Source organism: Triticum dicoccoides, chromosome 7B (genome assembly GCF_002162155.2).
Source record: "Triticum dicoccoides isolate Atlit2015 ecotype Zavitan chromosome 7B, WEW_v2.0, whole genome shotgun sequence".
Classification (NCBI taxonomy): Eukaryota; Viridiplantae; Streptophyta; class Magnoliopsida; order Poales; family Poaceae; genus Triticum; species Triticum dicoccoides.
The window spans coordinates 198,022,099-198,031,221 of NC_041393.1; positions in this window are offsets into that span (position 1 = coordinate 198,022,099).

Below are 9,123 nucleotides of genomic sequence, written 5' to 3' on the forward strand. Positions count from 1 at the left end.
GACATCCATATACTCGGTGGCGCCAGATAGAAAGAATCAGTGGGGCCGAGTTTGACTTTAGGTTTAGGACATATGTGTGGAAGTGGGAAAGTGGTTGAGGGTATTTGGAGCATATCACTAAGCACTTGAAGCAAGAGGCTCATTAAGCAACAGCTCATCCCTCCTTGATAGTATTGGCTTTTCCTATAGACTCAATGTGATCTTGGATCACTAAAATGTAAAATGAAGAGTCTTGAGCTTGAAGCTTGAGCCAATCCTTTGTCCTTAGCATCTTGAAGGAGTTCCCACATCCTTTAGTCCATGCCACTCCATTGTTGAACTTATCTGAAACATACTAGATAAAAGTGTTAGTCCAACAAGAGATATGTTGACATTAATTACCAAAACCACCTAGGGAGCACTTGTGCTTTCAATCTCCCCCTTTTTGGTAATTGATGACAACATACATCAAAGCTCTAGATAAAGATATAGAGAGTAGCAAGTAAAGCTTTGGAAGGACATGTAACAAGCATAGGCTCCCCCTACATGTATGAAATCATGTGAATATGGAATAGAGAAACATGTGAGAGCATAACCATGATAGAGCAGGCAATGTGTTACATGTATCTTGGTCATATGCATCAGAGCAAAGAATATTAAAGAGAATACCTTCATGCCTATGAGTCCTTCTTGCAAACAGTATGTACATCAGCAAGAATTCCTCATACACGTGATTGTGATGCATAAACTTACCTTGTAGTCTTGAGTTGGCATAGGATGGAATGAACCTGTGAAAATAAGGTTAGATAACACAGATGCACCTACTAGCCAGAGCAAACAAAATAAACCACAAGAATACCAAGACTGGGATGACATGTAGAGAGTGAGTACTAAGTACTACATTGGATTAGACATGTCCCCAAGAGTAAAGATATGCAATGAATTTGAATGATTTCTTTCCCTTAGATGTATTGCTCCCCCTGAATCTAGCATGGGATACTGGGAGAAGATAGGGAACAGAAAATCAGAGCTGAAAGATATAAATGAACAGAGCTAATGCAAACTAATGCAAATAAGCACATATGAACATGTGTTTCCCCTCAAGAAGACATGTCATCTCTCCTCTTGAACACCAAGCATCTGGGATCCTTGAGAAATACTCTCTACTAGTATTCTCTCCCCCTGGAGATCTCTCTCTCTCTCTCTCTGAAGGATCTCTCTCTCCCTCTCTGATGTGATCTCTTTAAGTGATAAGCTTTGATGTGATCTCTCTCTCCCCCTTTGACATCAATTTCCAAGAAGGGTTTTCTGGAATCTGTCGAATGGGTTTGGTCCCTGAGTCACAGCACAAAGAATTTATAAAAAAATGTGATGCTTGTAGAGGACAAGATTCATTGAGTGGAGCTGGATCAAAAGAAACACAGATAAGTGGCAAACTGTTTTTCCTGTTGTGAAATCGGTGGCACCGAGTGGTATGCTTCGGTTGTACCGAACGGATTCGGTTGGACCGAAAATAACAAATCGGTGAAACCGAGTTCATCGCAGAGAAAATACTTGTCACCTCAGCTCACTAGACTAGTAGGATCTCACAAAGATATGCAAGGAATTTACTGAATGATATGCAATAAATTTGATGCAGAAAATGCAGAGAAAACAGAAGGAAATCTAGATGAAGTTTTTTTTTGTTTTTTTTGAAAGGGGAAACAAATATGCATGAGACAAATGCAAAAACACAGAAAAGAACATAAGAGAACTTCATCTAGAGATGGTCGGTGACAAAGTCACCTATGTTAGAGTATATTGACTTAGGAGTCAAGTGAGATCACTTGATCATAGGTCATACTCATTGTTTAAGCTCAGAATGGGGTTGCCATTTTTCGTTTAAGCATCTTGATGTATTCACATCTTGTCGAGTTGCTTTAGCTCATGACTTGGAGTAAAGCTTCTCTAAGATGGAATAACATACCTTGGTTGGTGGTGTAGAACATGTAGTTGAACTTGTGTGGGTTGCTCAAGGTTGATGTAGCTCATCAAGAGTTGGGAGCACCACTTGGAATTTGAGTCTATCTACCTACATGGGTTAGTTCTTGCAAAGAAGAGCACTTGTGTATCCAAAAATGACAATCATGAAGCTCAACATAGAATTTGTCAAAGGATATGTTTGAATGGTTCCGTGCTTCCTTGTCTTCAACCACCATAGTGTAGAGACTTGGTGATGTAGAGATTGCTCAAGATATGAGTAGATTACAACCTCATGGAATGTGATTCAACCAAGTACCTACATGGGTTAGATAACATGCAAGATACAAATATATCCAAGACATAAGATTTTCATCATAAGAGAGATATCAAGGATTAGTCATAAGCTCATGTCTTGCATGTATCTAATGGAGTTTCTACTCCAAGTTTGAAGCATCAATGATGTTCAATTCTCCTATTAACCTGCAAAAAACTTTCTCATCAAGAGGTTTAGTGAATATATCCGCTAATTGCTTTTCGGTGCGAACATGCTTAAGATCAATGTCACCCTTAGCAACATGATCTCGAATGAAATGATGACGAACTTCAATATGCTTAGTTCGAGAATGTTGCACAGGATTATGACCAATTTTGGTAGCACTTTCATTGTCACAAAGCAATGGAACATGTTTCACATATATCCCATAATCTTTAAGAGTTTGGGTCATCCAAAGTAATTGAGCACAACATGAACCAGCGGCAATGTATACCGCTTCGGCAGTGGATAAGGATACCGAGTTTTGTTTCTTGGAGGACCAAGACACAAGAGATCTACCAAGAAATTGACAAGTACCCGAAGTGGACTTTCTATCAACCTTGTCTCCAGCATAGTCCAAGTCGGAGTAGCCAACAAGATCGAAAGAGTCCCTCTTAGGATACCAAATGCCAAAATTTGGTGTATGGATTAAGTATCTCACTATCCTTTTCACGGCCTTAAGATGACATTCTTTAGGAGCAGCTTGATATCGTGCACACATGCACACACTTAGCATGATATCGGGACGTGAAGAACATAGATATAACAATGAACCAATCATAGAGCGATAAACCTTTTGATCAACCGGTTCACTATCTTTGGTCAAATCAAGATGTCCACTAGTAGGCATGGGTGTAGACATACCTTTGCATTCTTGCATATTGAACTTCTTGAATAAGTTCTTGGTGTACTTCGTTTGAGAAACAAAGTTACCTTCCTTAGTTTGCTTGATTTGCAACCCAAGAAAGAATTTGAGTTCACTCATCATAGACATCTCAAACTTCTCCGACATTAGCTTTCCAAACTTTTCACTAAAATGAGGGTTAGTTGAACCAAATATAATATCATCAACATAGATTTGGCACACAAATAGTTCTCCATTAACCCTTTTTGTAAAAAGAGTAGAATCAATTTTCCCAATTTCAAAGCCTTTTTCAATAAGGAACTTGGTTAAGCATTTATACCACGCTCTAGGAGCTTGTTTAAGACCATAAAGAGCTTTGTGAAGTTTGTAAACATGATTTGGTTTCTTAGGATTAACAAAGCCAGGAGGTTGCTTAACATAAACTTCCTCCTCTATTTCACCATTTAGAAAAGCACTTTTGATGTCCATTTGGTACAAGGTGATATCATGATGATTAGCATAGGCAAGTAAGATGCGAATGGACTCAAGTCTAGCAACGGGGGCGTAAGTCTCACCATAGTCCATACCTTCGACTTGCATGTAGCCTTGGGCGACGAGACATGCTTTGTTGCGAAACACCCATTTGGTATCGATGATGTTGTGGTTGTTGTCGGGCTTCTCAACCAATGTCCAAACTTGGTTCCTCTCAAAGTTGTGTAGCTCTTCATGCATAGCATTTATCCAATCCGGATCTTCCAATGCTTCTTCAACCTTCATAGGTTCTATGCTAGAGATGAAAGAATAGTTTTCACAAAAGTTAGCTAAACGAGTTTTAGAGCAAGTGATTCTCCCGGTTTGAATGTCATTGTAGATTTGCTCGACGGGATGATCTTTAGCAATTCTTGCTCGAACTCGTGAAAGCTTTTGCTTGGGTCTTCATTGAACATCTTCTTCATCTTGTTCTTCTTCTTGGCCTTCTTCATTGTTGGTGTTGTCATTCTCTTGTCGTGGTGGAGAAGTAGGTTGTTGACGTTCATCTTGATGCACTTCCTCGTTTTCTTCATCTTGGTGTGTCCCACTTGTGGATGCTTCCATATCAACTCTTGGTTCACCTTGTCGTGAAGTAGAAGCTTCCACTTGGACGGACGAGGTACTCTCCTTCACCTCCGTTGGACGGACCTTGCCAATAGACACGTCTTGGATTGCTTCCGAAGGATCTTTGTCTCCTACATCAATCGGCAATTGCTCTACTTGCGAGCCGTTAGATTCATCAAACTTCACATCTACCGTCTCTTCAACCTTTCGGATGAAATTGTTGTAGACACGGTATGTGTAAGAGTTTGAGCCATAACCTAGTAGGAAACCTTCATGAGAATTAGGAGCAAATTTAGAACGACGATGCTTATCAAGAATGTAGCACTTTGAGCCGAATACTCGAAAGTATCCAACTTGGGGTTTGTTATCGGTGAGGAGCTCGTATGCCGTCTTGCCGAGTAGCTTGTGAAGATACAAGCGATTTGTTGCATGACAAGCTGTCTCAACCGCTTGTGCCCAAAAGTGCTTCGGCGTCTTGTACTCATCAAGCATCATTCTCTCCATTTCGATGAGCGTCCGGTTCTTCCTCTCAACAACTCCATTTTGTTGAGGTGTGTACGTAGCCGAGAACTCGTGTGAAATCCCTTCTTCGTCAAGAAAGGTGTCCACATTTGCGTTCTTGAACTCCGTTCCATTGTCGCTGCGAACCTTCTTGATCTTCACTTCAAATTGATTTTGGGCCTTCCCAGCGAAGTTTTTGAAGATCTTTTGGACCTGTGATTTATCATCAAGAAAGAACACCATGTAAATCTGGAAAAATCATCAACTATAACTAGACCAAAAGAAATTCCACCGAGACTCTTGTAAGAGTTGGGACCAAAGAGATCCATATGAAGTAGCTCGAGTGGCCTCCTTGTGGTCATAATGTTCTTCACGGGATGCCTTCCTCCAACCTTTTTACCTGTTTGACAAGCACTAAAAATCTATCCTTATCAAATATGACATCATTAACTCCAAGGATATGATTCCCTTTAATAAGCTTGTCAAGGTTTCGCATACCAACATGACCTAATCGTCTATGCCATAACCATCCTTTTGAGGATTTAGCAATGAAGCAAGTTTTAGGTTGATCCTTTTTAGTGAAATCAACAATGTATATATCACCTCTACATACACCGGTAAAGACCATTTTATGATTGTCTCGACGAAACACTTGGCAATCAACTTCAGTAAATAAGACATTGAAACCAAAGTCAGCAAGTCTAGATACTGAAAGTAAGTTGTATCCAAGAGATTCAACGAGCATGACATTTTGTATGGAGCTATCATGTGATATGGCCACCTTACCGAGGCCAACCACCTTACCCTTTGTGTTGTCACCGAAAGTGACATACTTTCGAGGACTATCATTATCAGCAAGCTCACGAAACATGTCTTTATCTCCGGTCATGTGATCGGTACATCCACTATCAAGAACCCATTCCTTTCCTCCTGACATATATCCCCGAAGATTTGCCATAAGACCAAAATGTCTCATTGCATCATCAAGGTCAAAGTCACTATCATCATCCTCATCATAGTATCCATGTTCAACATCGTCGTGTGGTGGATCAAATCCTAGAGAGGGTGATTAGTTAGAGTGAGTTTGACAATGATCTTGCTTATGAATTTTTATAGCTTCGGAAATAATATCATCAATAATACCAACATTTCCTTTGGCACGCATAAGGTTTGTAAGCTCAAATAGATGATCACCAAACATAGGATCACTAGTATTCATTTTACTCAAAGCAATAGACTTATGGAGAATTTCATCAAGATTTTTCAAAGAATAATCTGGAAATCGTTCCTCAAGAAATTTCCATATACACTACAAGAAATATGTCAACTTATGACCTTATGTCAGTGACCCTCGAAGAATTGGTCATAAATTTATGACCATTTTAGACCAATTGGTCAAAAGCTGTTCGGGGGGCTCCAAACCCTAAACCATTGCGACCATTTTGGTCAGAAAGGTCGTAATTTCCTTACACGAAATGGTCATAAAGCAAACAACGCTAGTCCGCTGCCTTATTTCTAGTTGTTAACGACCAATATAGATGGTCATAGCCTTGTAAATTGTGGTGGGTTGCTATGACTAGGCGCCACCTCATCAGTTTTGCCCATGTGTCATGTCCATGTGGCAGTTTTTGCCCTAGGTTGTGAAGCAACCTATATTTCTGTCATTCCCAAAATTCCCAAAAAAATCTCATAAATTCTTTGGGTCATATCTTCGTCAAATATGTAAAAACCTTCCTTGCCTAGTTCAAAAATAATTCAAAAATATTCATTTTCCTATTCTGTTCAGAACAAGAGTTTGTGAAGGAAGTACCACTTTGGCATGTCCAAATAGTATCCATTTTCTACAGTGCTTTCCTATTCCCAAATAACCATCCTCCACCAAATGCTAGCTCAATACATTCATTATTTTGAGCCGAGCTTCAACATTCGTAGTTATGTCCAGTGTGGTAGTTTGCAAAGCAAGTACCACCTAGACTCCTCCTTTTGAGCTGAAAATTTGTGAAAACGGTCTTCTTAGTAACTGATCATCCTCACCCAAAACTAACGTCCATTAGCCATGTACATTTCCCGTACCGCTAATCAAACACTTGGCTGCTAATTCATGTTTGAGCATCGATCGGTCTCCTCGTGAGAATCTTATGCCGTAATTTTCTTCCTAGCACCAACCTGGGGAGTGCCCAACCCACTAGACATGCCTAGGCCGCCCAGAACACATGGCAACGCCACGGTCACGCGGTGACCACGCGGCGGGCATGCGAGTTTACGCGCTCTAGAGTTGGGGCCCTCGGCCACCGCCCAAACCTCGACGTATTGCCACCAAACCATGTATTTATGATTAAATAGGTCCTTATGTAACTAGAAATGATTTTTGGAAAAAATAAATAGCAAACTATGAGGCAGCTGCAGTTCAAATTTGACCCGCTTCCAGCTGAATCGGCGGAAATTTGTCTTTTTCATGAGAGGTGGATAATTTTTTTTTACACCCAACCATTTTGTCAATTGTGCATTAAATATGGCCTAGTATTTTATAAAAATGATTTGGTCCAATTTTGCAACAATTATTTGGTAGTTCCTTCACAAAAAACCTCCTTTCGGGCACTCGAAAAATGGAAAATGGTTTTTTCGTCCAACGAAAATGAAAACTTCCTTAGGCAACATTGTTTGCCATTCCAATATGCACTCTTGTGCATAATATGAGATCATTTGAACCAACTATGCCATGAATGTGGCCATAAGATTGATCATTTAGCTTGAAAGCCATTGATCTCCACACATGATAGCTCGTTTCTGAGAACACTTTTTTATAATAATTGCCGTATTACAAGTTTGTTATTTTTCCTAGGAACTTGACCACATACGATGACACAATGCGAAGGTTTCCCAATTATTTGATTTTTTTGGAATTTTTTATGCCCGTTTCAAAATGCGGTCAAAACGGCGGGAATGACCGTTCCTAGCTAGTGGTTGAATCTTGGATTTTTTTGATGTTTTTATGATTAAATAGATACTTATGTACCTAGAAATGATTTTTGGAAAAAATAAAGAGCAAACTACGAGGCAACTACAGTTCAAATTTGACCCGCTTCTAGCTGAATCGGCGGAAATTTGTCTTTTTCACGAGAGGTGGATCAAAACTTTTTACACCCAACCATTTGGTCAATTGTGCATTAAATATGGCCTAGTATTTTATAAAAATGATTCGGTCCAATTTTGCAACAATTATTTGGTAGGTCCTTCACAAAAAAACCTCCTTTCGGGCACTCGAAAAATGGAAAATGGTTTTTTCGTCCAACGAAAATGAAAACTCTCTTAGGAAACATTGTTTGCCATTCCAATATGCACTCTTGTGCACAATATGAGATCATTTGAACGAACTATGCCATGAATCTGGCCATAAGATTGATCATTTGGCTTGAAAGCCATTGATCTCCACACATGATAGCTCGTTTCTGAGAACACTTTTTTATAATAATTGCCGTATTACAAGTTTGTTATTTTTCCTAGGAACTTGACCACATATGATGACACAACGCGAAGGTTTCCCAATTATTCGATTTTTTGGAATTTTTTATGCCCGTTTCAAAATGCGGTCAAAATGGCGGGAATGACCGTTCCTAGCTAGTGGTTGAATCTTGGATTTTTTTGATGTTTTTATGATTAAATAGATACTTATGTACCTAGAAATGATTTTTGGAAAAAATAAAGAGCAAACTACGAGGCAATTACAGTTCAAATTTGACCCGCTTCCAGCTGAATAGACGGAAATTTGTCTTTTTCACGAGAGGTGGATCAAAACTTTTTACACCCAACCATTTGGTTAATTGTGCATTAAATATGGCCTAGTATTTTAGAAAAATGATTTTGTCCAATTTTGCAACAATTATTTGGTAGGTCCTTCACAAAAAAACCTCATTTGGGGCAATCGAAAAATGGAAAATGGTTTTTCCGTGCAAAGAAAAATGAAAACTCTCTTAGACAACATTGTTTGTCATTCCTAGATGCACCTCGTGTAAATATTTGATAGCTTCTTCACAAAAAAAATTCATTTTGGACACTCAAAACATAAAAAATAAAATGCTGACATGATTTTACACTTCATTTTTATTTTACCACGACCAATTTTATATGGTCATAACATCCAATACTAGATGGTCATAACGTCATACACGCGTGCTGCATTCTGATTGGGCCATAGCCATCTCACGTGGATCATGCATCAAGCACCGTTGGATGCTCCTGGATCCAACGGTAGTCCTCGCCCCCTCACCCTCTCACCCACCTAGCCCTAACACAACCACCCCCACGCCCCCACGCCCCCACTTCTCCACCTTCTCTCCCGCACTCTTAGCCGCCGCCGTCCCCTTTGGCCAAAACCCTAGCCGCCCCTGCCCCCGCACCATGTCCGGCCTCCACCCCTGCGTCGACGGCG